The sequence below is a fragment of the Pyxicephalus adspersus genome, chromosome 6 (assembly GCF_032062135.1).
Source record: "Pyxicephalus adspersus chromosome 6, UCB_Pads_2.0, whole genome shotgun sequence".
Lineage (NCBI taxonomy): Eukaryota > Metazoa > Chordata > Amphibia > Anura > Pyxicephalidae > Pyxicephalus > Pyxicephalus adspersus.
This window is the reverse complement of record NC_092863.1, coordinates 103,019,180-103,034,140: the sequence shown is the minus strand read 5'-3', so window position 1 is coordinate 103,034,140 and position 14,961 is coordinate 103,019,180. Positions and strand designations below refer to the sequence as shown.

The window sequence follows — 14,961 nt, the reverse complement described above, 5'->3', positions numbered from 1 at the left end:
AAGAAAAAAGAAAGAAAGAAAAGAAAAAGAAAGAGAATAGTAGAGAAGAAAGGGAACAAATAAAGGAAGAAAAAAGAGGAAGGGTGGAGAATAGGGATAACGGAAAGGAAGGAAGGAAGAATGGAAGAACATAGGGGGAAAGGATTAAAAAGGGAGAAAATAAAATGTTTTTTTTTTCTTACAATTATTCAATAACACAATATAAAAAATCAAGATCATTTCTTCTTTAATGACTTCTACACAATGAAAGAATTGTTCTTTAGTAAGAAAAAAGGAAGGCAGTAAACAAAAAATTAAAAGAAAAGGAAGTGAGGAGGATTAAGAGAAGGAGATAGGAAGGAAAAAGAGCAGGAAAACGAAAGGAAAAAAGGAAAAGAAAAAAAGAGAGAAGGAAATAAATATGGAAATAGGAAGAGCAACAAAGTGTCTTAGGGAGAAAAGGAAGAAAGAAGGAAGAACAGAAAGTAAAAAGACTGAAAGGGAAAAAATGAATAGAAGAAACAATAAAAAAAGAAGTATGAAATAAAAGTTTATAAGAATGAAGAATATGAAAGAGGGGAGGAAAAAGCAGAGAGAGGTTGGAAGAAAGGAAAGCAGAAAGAAGGAAATAAATAAAAATAAAGGAAAGAAGGAAGGAAGTAAAGAAAGAAAAAAACAAGGACGGAAGGAAGGAAAGAGGGAAGAAAGGAACAGTAAGGAAGGAGTAGGGAAAAAAATATTAGGGAAAAGAAGGGGGGGGGGTGAAGGAAGAGAAGGAAGGGAGGAAAGAAGGAAATAGGTATGGAAATAGGAAAAGGAAGAGTGGACATCAAGGATAAAAGAAAGAAAGACATAAAGCAATAAAGAAGAAAGAAAGGAAAGGCAAAAGAAAGGAAATAAAAATGAAAGGAATTAAAGTTAAAACAATAGAAAGAAGAAAGAATGAGGGATGGAAAAAAGATAAAAGAAGGAAGGAAGGAATAAACAGAAAAAGAAAGAAGAAAGGAAGAAAAATAGAAAGTTCTAAGACAGGAAGGGAAACTAACAAAGAAAGAAAGAGGGAAGAGGTAAGGGAGAAAGGAACAGTAAGGATGGAGTTTATAAAAAAAGAATAAGAGGGGGAGGAGGTTAGGATAAGGAGATCTGAGGGAAGGAGAGCAGGAAAAAGGAAGGAAGAAATAAAATAAAAGAAAGAGGGAAATAAGTATGGAAATAAGAAGAGGAAGGACGAGTATTAGGGGGAAAGGAGGAAAGAAGATAATGTTAAGTATGGGATACTCTGTATATACCTCCTGCTTCATATGGTGCTGAATGCAGCTGTAAGAAAAGGGAATGGCTGGCCAAAAACTATTCCAAATTTAAAACTTCAAAACAAAGTGTTAGAATTTAATTCCTGCTGTGCACTGTAGTTCCTCGTGCTAACCTCTAAGTCACTTTGGACGTCAGGGGAAGCTGAAGGTGGATCATTTCCAATCTTTTTTTTGTTAAGGAACAGTTTTATTTTAGCGACAAACTCCCTTTAATTACACAAAACAGTCTGGGTAAAATTATTTATTTTTTAACCAAACTGAGTTTTCCTTTAAGAATAGAGTTGGAGGCTTTTCATTGGCTCGATTTGTCAGTAAATTCACAGCCCTTGGCTCAGTTAATAATCATCCCAGGATATTTATATCTGAAATCTATGAAGATTAAACCAAATTATTTGGCCATGTTTTAATCACGCTCATCTCATGGATAATGTAATAATAATGTTATAGGACGTATAGACAGGGCAATATAATAAAATATTATTTTCTTCTACCCCTAGAGACTCAGCAGATGAGATTACTGTCTTGGAACTTTAAATCCTCTCGCAACACGTATAATTAAAAAATGTCTGGAAAGGTCAAATTTCTCATCTGGAAGGCAAGTGTCATTCGAGAGAAAATGATTCTTCAGGTTGTTAAATGAAATGGGATTTTAAAAAAATGAGTTAGTGAATGGAAAGTGAGTGGTGTCAGTGGTGGGAAATCTGATTGTGAGAGCCTAATGTAGTCACTTCATGGAGCAAGACGCAGGCAGGTAGGTGCTTATGGGCGTGATATGTTATAATGGACCGGTATGTAAGGAATATATGCATATATTTGGTTTATTGCGTTTAGTATTAAATCAAATGAAAGTAAACCCGTCAGTAAAACGCATTAGGCTTGAAACTATAAATATTTACATTTTTTATCGTTGTCTATTATTAGTATTTATATAGCGGCGACATATTACGCAACGCTTTACAAAGTCCATAGTCGTGTTACTAGCTGTCCCTCAAAGGGGCTCACAATCTAATGTCCCTATCTTAGTCATATGTCTTTAATACAGACTAAGGTCAATTTTGAGATGTGGAGGAAACCAGAATACCCGGAGGAAACCCACACAAACTTGGGGACAACCTGTAAACTCCATGCAGATATTGTCCTGGCTGAGATTCGAACCTGGGACCTGCAAAGACCGGAGTGCTAACCACTGAGCCACCAAGTCTACATCAGATTTTTGTTGTTGGTTTAGAATATATAACATAATGCTCATGTGCCAATGCTTTACTTACTTAAGGGCTGGCACAGAGTCATCAAGATAGAGGTCAATTTTCCCTCCTTCTTCTTAGGTTTACACACACTGCAGAATTGTAGAAGACCCTCTTCTTTCTACCACTGTTGGGCCTATAGATCTGACTGAGTGAATTCTAAATTCTAAAGTGAATTCTGAATTTCTAAGACAGGATCAAGCCAAGCCTTTTTGAGACTCAAAGCTTGGAAGTTCAGCCATATCTATTTTGGTGTCAAATGCCAGAACAGCAAAGGCTCTATATTTATCCGGTTAAAAGACAGAAGGTGGAGTTAAATGTTGAGGGTATTTGGTAGAATCCAAAAACCTTGTTGAATCCTGTGCCTAGGATTCACAGGGCCATCGAGATCAATATGAAGACTCCAGCACCTCTAGAATCAAGCAGGTTCAACAGTTTATCACTATTGAATGATTTGGTTGACAACAGGAGGGTGGGCAAAAGTCTGTGAACCAGCCTATTGTAGGACCGATGTTAGCTCTACCGGGACATAGCAATGAACCTTAAGACTAACATAGGCTCATCCAGGCACCTCAAGGTGTTATATTGCAGAAAGAGAAGGCAAAGGAGGTTCATGTAAACTTAGCCATAGGTCAAGGCCCCATGGGGCACTGAGTGGTCCTAGGTCCCAAGAATTGAAATAATGGATCTGACATATGTTGCTTAGGTATCACTAAGTGCATAAATGCAGCTCTGACAAAAAACAGAGGAACTTAGCACCAGAAGGAGGCAGAGGTTTATCAAGGCCTCATGTGTCACCTGGACCTAGGATCCAAGATAGCTCAGGGGCACTGGGAGGGCTAACATATGTTGCCCAGGTACCACAAGGAGATAATTTCAGGCCTGCAAAAAACAAGAGGAGGACCTTAGCACCAGTAGTAGTCTACCAAGGTCCTATGTATCTCCTGGAGCTAGAATCCAGATAGACCCACAGGGACATGGAAATGGATCTAAAGGCTAAGATGGTTTCTTCTTGACACCACAAGGTGCAGCATCTTATTACATCTAAAGACAGAGGGAAGGGTCAAGTTTGACCTTAAGGTGGGTATACGTCAAGCCTATGTACCACCAAGGCCAAGAATCCAAGATGGCGTCACTGGAGCACAGAAATTCATGAAGACCAATGCAGGTATCTGCAGACCTCACAATGAACAATTATGACCAGGCCAGGTGCATAATAACTTTCTTTCTTTTTCGTTCTTTTATTTCTTTCATAAACTGCTGATCTGAAGACAATCCAGCATCTCCACTAAAAATTGTCGGAATTGCCTGCACACCAGATTCATGGCACCTGTATAGTGACAGATGACGAATGCTCTCCCAGTAATTTCACACATGCATGGGCCGACACACGCCTGTTGCTACCACAGGCGATGAGTGGAGGGGAGCCGCGTGGCCGCCTGACAATCTGCAGACAGTTTTATTTGGAAGAATTCAGCGTGGCACCTGTACAAGTGACAGAACGTCCCCCTCCAGAACTGAACTCTGGGCTACGCGGTGTATCATTAGCATTCCGATCGTTGCCCATCCCCCGGCTGCTCGGATGCGTCGAGCGGCTGCTCGTGTCTCCGGGTTCGGAGTTGGGAAGGGGGAGCAACGGATGAGCAGCTGCCAACCAGCTGGGCCAGTCACTTGCGTTGAACACTTGATAATGTCTTGTTTTCACAAAATATGTTCGGCTTTTGTTGTGAGCGGCCATGTGTGACTCGGAGGTGCTGCTAGATTCCAGGAGACTCTTTCTACTCCTGATTACTTTCTGTATTATTTAATGCATTCAGGTTGCTCGCCGAGTCATCTGCAATCACAGCCGAGCGTGGCGGTTAATGGACTTTCTAATATGAGGAAGAAATTTTGGCCTCTGTCTCAAACTACCTAAAAGAAGGTCACCATTAAAAAAGTTGTTCTGGGCCATAAAAAATGAATTGCAGAGTAGAGATGGAGAAAGACCCCAGGAGATACAAATGGTACAGACCCCAGAGAACTTCCAGGAAGTCCCAACAAAGAATTTCACAGGGCAGACTGCAGTGCTGGTGGACAAGACTCCACCATGTGTAGGCCAGACTCTTGTATATGGGGAAAGCCATGAAAAAAACTTTCAGGTCTTCAGGGAACCCCTTCTATAATTACTATATCTACAGCTTACAGTATATTAGTGGGGTCGCCAGTGGGACGATTGTCTTTTGCATTGCTGACCATTGAGAAGGATGCCACCTCTACAGATAGCCAAAAATGTCATTGGTGTCATCTAAATTGACCTGGGAGGCACAAATTGCTCAAGTAAACCCTAGTAATGTCTGGAGGAACCCTGGTTGGGAAACACTTGAATAAGCATAGGCAACCATATCATAGGCAACCAACATATTCCCCAGCACTGTCCTTATATTGATCTTCTCTTGGAAGTAATGTTCTTTATGAAATGGTTAAATAGTTGTGTGGATTTTCCACATTGACAAAAAGGGTCTGAATTTTGTAATCTGGAGATGCTAAAATTAAATTTGTTGTTCATAGCACCCTACAAATCCATTTTTTTCAGTTTTCACAAGATATCACTTAAATTTGTAAAGACCAGGAGCAAGAGTTTATAAAGGTCTGGTAGGTGGTACATGGGCAAGGTTTTCTTCCAATGCATTGAGAAAAACAAATCTCCCTTGTCACTGATGAGTCCTCAATGGCTCCACCGATGGGTACAGAGGCTGGAACAAGAACAATCTAAAAATAATAACAAAATGACAAAGATGAAATGTACAATGTCTCTTAGTCATGTCCCGAAGCCAAGAAATCCCAAGTGAGGATTACAGCCAATGGTGTAAGGGCACATAAGCCGTCATGGATGGCTGACTGGTTTCTGAAATATAACCTGGATAATACAGAACTCATCATCTTCCCCCCTCACATTCCAAATTGTAAGACGTAGTGTCGTATATACCTGTAATATATTTTGGAAATCTAAGCTGAAAGTTCAACTGGACCTTAATTTTCAAACAGATCCTGTATGATACTGAAGGAAATAGTAGGGTCTCCTTTGCCAAATTCTCAATCTGCACACTGGTTCCAAAACAATTCTCTGGAAAAGCCACGTAATCAATATGATGGCCTGAAGGAAAGACCATGACCAGCCTCCATATACTTTAAGCCAAAGATGTGCTGGAGGTTTGGACACAGACAGTTTGTGATGACATATTACATTCTCTACTCTTACAAGACAAGAAGGTAAACTTTTTAATTGGTTGTGTTTGACGGTTTCAGCAGCTAAAACAACATCCTGTTTTTCCATTTGAGTGGAGAGCTTTCATTTGCATCACTCCATATACAGCATGTCAAGCAGAAAGAATGGCGCACAGGGCGGCCATGTGTATTTCAATGTAGCAATTACAGGAAGCTGTGCAGAACACTGAGATGGACAGCGCAGATTATAGAAAACATAATCCATCATACATTAGGGTTACACTGCCAGCATTGTGTGCTGTGCTAATTACATCAATTAGGAGCCCGTGTATGGATGCCATTGGCATACGAAGGTGCTGATATTCCTGGATTCTTGTGCTGGAAATTGAAGATTACAAGAGGAATTGGTAGTATAGTCCGGAAACAAAAGGAAGGAATGCAGGAAGTGCACCTCAACTTCTCTGAGATTTGGGGGATATGAAGAATAGAATTCAGATACATTCAAAAATGTCATGAAGTTCTTATTTCTCACATTTTAGGATTCATAGTTGATCCTTGGGAAAAAGTCCCCCTAGTAGTTTTGAATCTACTTGACTTTTGGCAAGAGAACTGCAACCAAAATCCATCCAGTGGAAGTGGTTGTCTAAAAAGTCTGCTTATCAGGGCTAGATTTATACTTCCCCCCCCCAAGTCATCTAGCTTGTTCTCAGTGGGAAGATATGGGAGGGTGGCCATGATGATAGTAGAAAGTATTTGATGGGAGACATTGTCACACTTACCTCTTCCTCATTAAAGTGCAGACGCCCCTCTCCTGTGCATGTGGGCAATTCTGACTCTGAGCGTGCCTACACTAGCAAGCTTTATCATCTTTTCTGGCCAATCAGGAAATAGCCATCTTAACCAGCCCTGGCTATTTAGCTAGCTCACACACTGCACTCTGTGTTCGTGCAACGTGTCTCCATTGTGCCGAGCCCCTAGTTCTGTTGAGCTAGTTCCTGTACACCTGTTGGCTAATTCAGTGTTTCCTCTGTCCAGCTCCTGCGTTAACCCCTCATTGTCCAGTCTGTTGGTTCCCAGAAAACTTCCCTGTCCTGTTCCAGTGTTCCTGTCTGTCTGTGGATATCCCTGAGTGACCTGTGCCTCCTGTTGCTTCCAGTGTCTCCTGTGTTCCCTGTGTCACTAGTGTCCGTCTCCTGGATCCCTGGCAATTGACCCCTGGCGTATGACCTGACCTCTCTTGCATGCTGCCTTCCTCGACTCTGGCCTTCCTCGAATATCCTTCCGCTTTGTGATTTAGTACCGTGTTTCATATTGCCCATCTCGGTGTGCCCAAAGACTGCAACCTGGCAGTAACCAGCAGCGCAACATCCTCACCATCAGGGGCTCTGGAGAAGACCTGGTTACTGCTTAGACTCAGCGGCTTGGCCCTTCTCAGGGCTCTCATCACCTCCATGCAAGCCGTAGCGCCCCCTAGCGGCCCTGTCTCCCCGAGCATGACAGACATGATGGTTGTGTGTAGAACTTTTATGTGTTGTAATGATATTATTGAACATTTACAAAATATGATTTAATTAACATATATTATTATTTAAAATAAGCTGATGCCTTTCACTTGCACACCCAAAAAAGACTCAAAAATACTTAGGTTTCTGTTAGAGTTTACCATGACCCACATTACACACTATTCAACATCTACTGTGCCAAGATGCGGGCAGGTTGTGCTCTTTCTATAGAGGTGGAATAAGGCACATAAGACCATGACAAGCTTTCAAAAACCCCAATAATGACAGAGCTTTTCTTTTAAACTTCTTTGCAGTGAATAGAACAGGGAAAAGCTGTACATTAATGGTGGTCTGTGAGGAAAGGCTGCCTTTGTTCACCTTCAATGATAATATTCATTCGAGCACCCATTCAGTCTGTTCCCAGGCTGCGGCTCTTTGCAGGATAAAGCCTCAGCCTTTTCATGTATTCAGGGAAAAGCCCTTAGGCTGAATTACACAGGAAGTGAGCGATACATTCAAATCGAGCCACATTACTACAACCAACCTGGTATATTAATAACAGTATTTATTAACTAATAGACATGGCTTATGTTCTGAGGATGAAAGGAGAAAAAAATGGGATAAAGAAAAAAAAAATAATGAAGATTAATTGTTTCATTGTACAGAAGTCATTAAAGAAGAGATTATCTAGCTCTATATATATTGTATTATTAAATAATTAAAAAAAAAAAACGAAAAAATATTTATTTTTCTCTCTCTCTCTCTCTCTCTTGCTCTTCCTCTCTCTCTCTTTCTTTCTTTGTTTCTTTCTTTCTTCCCTCCCTTGCTTTCTCCATTTTTCCCTTTTCCACTTTATTATAAATGTTTCTTTCTTTCTTTTTGCTATCATAATGTCAGTGCTGCTTTCTGAATCAACGAAAACCACCCATGGCTGGGATAAAAACTAAAAAGATTTTACTATCTTCCTGATTCTCCTAATAGGAAAGTAAGGATTCTGGAGGCATGGGGTTAGGGGTTAGGTTCTGGGTTAGGACGGTGGGATAGGCAGTTGAGGGTCAGCTACTAGGCAGGCAGGATAAGGTAAAGATTGGGAGCAATTGTAGGGTAAGGGTGGCCTTGCCTGTAGTTGAGCTCAACAATTCAACAATTGCAAATGATCGATCATGAATTAAATGGCTTCATTGATCCCCTTGATCAAATACAATTGGATTTTCTACTAGGACAGATTCATTTAAATCATTTGGATGTTCAGAACATTTCCAGGTCCTGTCACTTTCACCTATGCAACATTTCTGTAATCTGCCCCTACTTGTCCCCAGAGACCACCAAACTCCTTGTACAGACTCTTATCATCTCTTGTCTAGACTACTGTAACCTTCTCCTCCACTAACCCGACTCTCTCCTCTACAATCTAATATGAATGCTTCAGCCAGATTCATCCATTCTTCCCACCTACATTCCTACCTACCTACCCCATACACAGCCCTCCCACCTACCTACCCCATACACAGCCCTCCCACCTACCTACCCCATACACAGCCCTCCCACCTACCTACCCCATACACAGCCTTCCCACCCACCCACCTACTCACCTACCTATCCCATACACAGCCCTCCCACCTACCTACCCCATACACAGCCCTCCAACCTACCTACCCCATACACAGCCTTCCCACCTACCTACCCCATACACAGCCTTCCCACCTACCTACCCCATACACAGCCTTCCNCTACCTACCCCATACACAGCCTTCCCAACTACCTACCCCATACACAGCCTTCCCAACTACCTACCCCATACACAGCCTTCCCACCTACCTACCCCATACACAGCCTTCCCAACTACCTACCCCATACACAGCCTTCCCACCTACCTACCCCATACACAGCCCTCCAACCTATCTACCCCATACACAGCCTTCCCACCACTCCCCTCCCCTGCTGCCTCAGTTTGTAGCTCTCTTCATTGGCTTCCATTTCACCTGAGAATCAAATTCATCTCCTGTACTTTGACTTCAAATCCCTTCACAGCTCTTGTCCCACTTATCCTTCTGATCTGCTAAGAATTATAACCTTTATGCTCTCTCTTTGCTCCTCCAATGACCTACTAATGACTTCCTCACTCATAACCTCATCACACGCATGGCTCCAAGACTTTTCTAGAGCTGCCCCGACTCTCTGGAATGGTCTTCCTTGTCCTATATATATCCCCTTCTTTTTCTATTGTGTGATACTTCCCCCAACTCTGAGATTGTAAGCTCTTCGGGGCAGGGTCCTTCCCTCCTCCTGTGTCATTGTCTGTATCTGTCTGTCATTTGCAATCCCTATTTATTGTACAGCCCTGCGTAATATGTTGGCGCTATATAAATACTGTATAATAAAAATTGTTTTTTGGAGGATCCAACTGTTTCATTTAGACAATTGTTTGATCAAATTATTATTTCTGTACCTGTATAACCAGTAATAATTTTCCTGATGGAGTCAAAGTCCCCCAACCATGACTCCCCAGAGGTCCCCCTCACATCTTCACCTATGTAATAACAATCAGAAACTCCGGCTCTCTCAGCGTCTCCATGCAGCAAATGAAATCAGAGTGCTGCGGGGACTCTCTTTGCCATAAAAATGTGGAAGAAAAAGCTCTCATTAAAGAAAGCTTTGTATTAGAAACTAGGAGGAAACATATGTTGTGTAAAGAAGATAGCACAGAGCAGTCATAATCTTGACAGCCTCGGAGATATAGGAGCTTGCTGTGGAGACAAGGAACCGGAGACCTGACAAGAATACTGATGTCCTAAAATGATTTCACCTAGAGATAAGCTCCGAAAGTTTCTAATAAACTCAAACTCGCACAGAATCCGCTACCCAACTCCGTCATGGGGAAGTCGGCACATTGGTCAGCCAAGGAGTTAAAATAAATATCTTTGGAGAGATAGATCTGATAAGATGTTCCGACATGCACAAATGTTTACTGAAGCAGCGCGGTCCCTCTAGCCGTCCTGCACCTTGGAAATAATGCCTGAATGCCAGTTGCCATGACAGCACACCACGCCACCAGAAGTATATCTAGAAACAGCGGGGATTAACCGCACAGGAAGCGGTGAGGTGCCAAGCACACCACATACTCGCTTTATTAAAATAATATAGCACAACATCATACAAAAACAACTCTCTACCAGCGAGTGAGATGTTATTTTTCAAGCCAAGTACACAACTGAACCAACTCAGGCTGGAGTGGGGTGGGTTGAGGAGGTTACCTTCCCTTCTTTTGGAGATTAAAAGAGCTCTGAATGAGAAAGAATGAGACAAAAATAAACTAAAATCAGCTTATTCTTACAGTTCCAATGAGGTCATATAAATTGGATATATATCATCATTTTCTGCTATACTTCCCTGGGTGCACCACTGTTTATTGGACATACCTTACAGTGGATATAAAAAAGTTTGCACGCCCTGGTAAAATGCCAAGTATTTGTGATGAAATAAAAATGAGACTACAAAAACATTTCATAACTTTTCCCACTTAGTGACCTATAACCTGTACAATTCAAGTGAAACACAACAAATCTGTTTGGGGAAAATATAACCAATAAAAAACATACAATATGTTACAAAGTCAGGTTTAAAAAAGACACAAGTCCATCAAGTTCAACCACTAGGGAAATAAACATCCCTGATATAAAATCTATGGACATTGTTTGCCTTCCAAGAGGAAGGCAAAAAAAAATCCCTGGTACATTTTTCCCCAACAGGGAAAAAATATTTCCTATTCCCTAGAAGAAATCCGATGTTTCCGGGATCAGCAGTCTCTGTTATCTTTCATACATGTTGATTCGGGTGTGTGATTGGGTCATTGTTGTGCTGAAGATGAAATTCTTTATCTTTAGCTTTCCAGCAGATGCCTGAAGGTTTTGGGCTAAAAGTGAGCGGTATTTGGAACTGTTCATATTCCCTCGACCAAGACTCCAGTTCCAGCTAAAGAAAAGAAACCCCAAAGAATGATACTGCCACCACCATGCTTTACTGTGGGGACGGTGTTCTTTTGTGAAGTGTTCTTTTTGCACTAAACGTACCTTTTGGAATTGTGGACAAAAAAGTTCAGCCTTGGTCTCTTGGACCATAACACATTTTCCAACATGCTTTCGGGAGGCTTGATGTATTTATTGGCAAATTTTAGCTAGCTCTGGATGTTTTTCTTTGCAGGTAAAGTCTTTCGGCTTGTGATCGACCCTATAGCCCAGATATCACTAAAAGAACACCATCCTCACGGCGAAGCATGGTGGTGGCAGTACCATGCTTTAGAATTGCTTTTTTTTTAACTGAAACTGGAGCTTTAGTCAAAGTGGAGGGAATTATGAACAGTTCAAATACCAGACACATTTGGCTCAAAAACTTCAGGCAGCTGGAAAGAAGAAGTTAAAGAGGAATGACATTGACCCGAAGCATACATCCAAATCAACAAAACCAAAAAATTAAAGTTTTGCAATGGCCCAGCCATAGCCCAGACCCAATTCCAATAGAAAATCTGTAAAGTGGATTGAAGAAGGCTGTGCTCAAGAGATGCCCTCACAGTCTGACAGATTTGGAGCGCTTTTATAGAGAAGAGTGGGCAAATATTGCCAAGTCAAAAAGTACCATGCTGATAGCCAACCAAAAAAAGACTGAATGCTGTAAGTAAATCAAAAGGGACTGCAACATAATATTAGTTTAAGGGTGTGCTCACTTATGCAACCAGCTTATCATATATTTTTCTATGTTCTTTTACCCCAAACAGATTTGTTTGTTTTTTGATTCAATTGTACAGATTATAGGCCATGTTAACAGTGGGAAAAGTTTTCAAAAAATTTTTTGTGGTCGCATTTTTTTAAATCACAAAAACCTGGCATGTTAACAGGGGTGTGCACACATTTTATATCCACTATAAAGCATGTCTAATATACAACGGACAGTGGTGCACCCAAGGCAGCAGAGCACAAAATGATGGGCATTTGTGGGCACACATTCTGTAAATCTCTTGTTGCTCAAAATAACTTTTCATAAACTTGCTGCCATGTTGAGGCGTTCCCCATGGCATATCTGAGAAATGGGGAATGACCCCAGAATTGAGTTTGTGCTGCATCAAGAGTCCAAGATCTCCATGAAACATGATGGGCATTTCATGTGGGCAAGTTATGGAACATCCATGGATTAAGTTAGGTGAAGTATATTTCTGTATCAATGGGATCCCTATGTGCTGAAAGACAAGTGAGAGAATACAATGGTTTCATTTAAAAATGTGAAAGGTGATTAAGGCCCTGCCATCTCTCCCTTGCTCCATCACCAGGAGTGCCCATCAAGTATCTACTAGAACACAGTACAGAGAACTGACAAGAGACCGATGAGCAGTACAGAGCAGTAACACTCATAATGCACAGAAACACTAGACAGCCTACTTACAGCTCCATGGGATTCAACACAGTATGGAGCTGGAACAGCATAATGGACAGCAGAACAATAGAGACCAGATACAGCACCATGGGTGGCATCAAAGTGCAAGCCAGTCACAGCGCGATAGAAAGCTGGATAGGGCAAGCCAGTCACAGCACCATGGAAAGCAGTACAATGCAGGTCAGATATAGAAATATGGAAAGTAACACAATGAAGGCCAGTTACAGCACAAAGGACAACAGCAAAGAGCCGAACAGTTATGGCACCATAGATAGACAGCAGCATAGAACAGACCAGTCAACACACAATGGAAAGCAGCATAGTGCAGGGTAGTTACAGCACAATGGAAAGAAGTACAATGTAGGCCAGTTATAGAACTATAAAGAACAGCACAATACAGGCCAATTACAGCACCATGGAAAACAGCACATTGCAGGTCAATTACAGCACCATGGACAACAGCGCAGAGTAGGTCAATTACAGCACCATGGACAACAGCGCAGTATGGGGCAGTTACCGGACCATAGCAGGCCAATGAAGACAAGTTAAAGATCCTTTGACAGCAGCCTTATGTAAGCCAGTCACAACACCATTGGTAGCCAGCCAGGCCAGTAACAGTACCATGGACCACAGCCCAAATGTAGGCCAGTTAGAGCACCACAGACAGCCCTGTGGTATGGCACCATGGAGAGCAGAACCATATGGGCCAATTACTGTACCATAGCAGCCCAGCGAAGACCAGTAATGACCTATAGGCGGCTGCCCAATGAAGTCCAGTTACAGCACTATGGGTATCTCCAAAATGCAAGCCAGTAACAGCATCATGGACAGAAGCCCAATGTAGGCCAGGTAGAGCACCATGAGCAACATTGCAGTTACAGCACCATAAATAGCAGCACATTACAGGCCAATAACCGAACCATAGCAAACAAGTGAAAAAACAAATGGTACCCCAGTTACAGCACCACTGATTATTGCACTGTAGCAGCCCAGTAAACACAAGTAAAGACCCATTGCAAGTAGCCCAAGGTAGATCAGTTACAACACCACTGATATCAGCCCAATGAAATCCAGTTACAGCACCATGGACAGCAGCAAAGTGCAAGTCAGTTACAGTACCATGGACAGCAGCCCAAATCTAAGTCAATTAGAGCACCATGGACACAATTGTAGTTACAGAACCATGGTCAGCATCACAGTTAAATCTAATTAATGTACCGTAGCAGCCCAGTAAAGACCAGTAAGCACCCACTGACAGTAGCCCAATGCAGGCCAGTTACAACATCACTCATAGCAGCTCAATAAAGTCCAGTTACAGCACCATGGACATCTGCAAAATTCTAGCCAGTTACATTACCATGGACAGCAGCCCAATGTAGGCCAGTTAGAACACGATGCACCATGGACACCATTGCAGTTACAGAACAAAAACCCAGTAAAGCCTAGTTAAAGACCCAGATGCCCAACAGCCCAATGTAGGTCAGGTACAACACTACTGGTATCAGCCCAATCAAGACCAGTTACAGCACCATAAACATCTGCAAAATGCAGGACAGTAGCCCAGTGTAAGCCAATTAGTGTCATGGAAGGTATTGCAGTTACAGCACCATGGATAGCAAGCTCAGTGCCGGCCAATTACAATACCACTAACAGAAAACTAATAGCACCATGAAGAACATGCAATATAATGAAATGTCTATAAAAAGGAAACAAAAAAGTTTTTTTTTTCCTGAAAAAATAAGTTGCTGCTAATTAAATCTGATAAAATGAATTCTTGAAACCAAGCAGCATTCATTAATATAGCCACGCTAATCTGTCTAAATTGGGCATAGCTCACCCAATTAGATATCACAGCTAGATAATGTTGTGACCCTCTAAGCAGCAAATTACAACCACAATTTGTCATTTAGACCAATCAGTCTAACTGGCCACTTGAGATGAAACCGTAATGGGAAAATTTTACTTACAGAGATTAGGGGGTAACAATTTAATTTAAAACATTGTTTGCAATCTGTGTTTTATTGGCTTCACTTTCTGCCCTAGAAATGCAACAGGACATGAGGGAAAATCTCCATTAGGTGAGCTTTTGTTCTTAGACAGTTGTCCTTAAACAAACACCATTGGGAGATTTTCTTTTAACTTGTTCTGTTGACAGTATTTCATTTCCCCCCCATTTTTTGTTTTAGGCACCAGAAAAAAATGGGGTGACTCTATGCAAATAAGGATCTAACCAACAATAAAAAAAAACTTGACAAAAAATCTAACCCTTTTCTGCTCTACCGATAACTGATAGAAAAT

At 41.5% G+C, this 14,961-nt stretch overlaps 1 protein-coding gene across 1 annotated transcript in view; it reads right to left on the bottom strand.

Moving 5' to 3' along the window:
- Positions 1–14,961, bottom strand: part of CELF4 (CUGBP Elav-like family member 4) — a 700,213-nt gene that overhangs the window by 82,916 nt on the left and 602,336 nt on the right. The gene's annotated exons all lie outside the window — the stretch shown is intronic.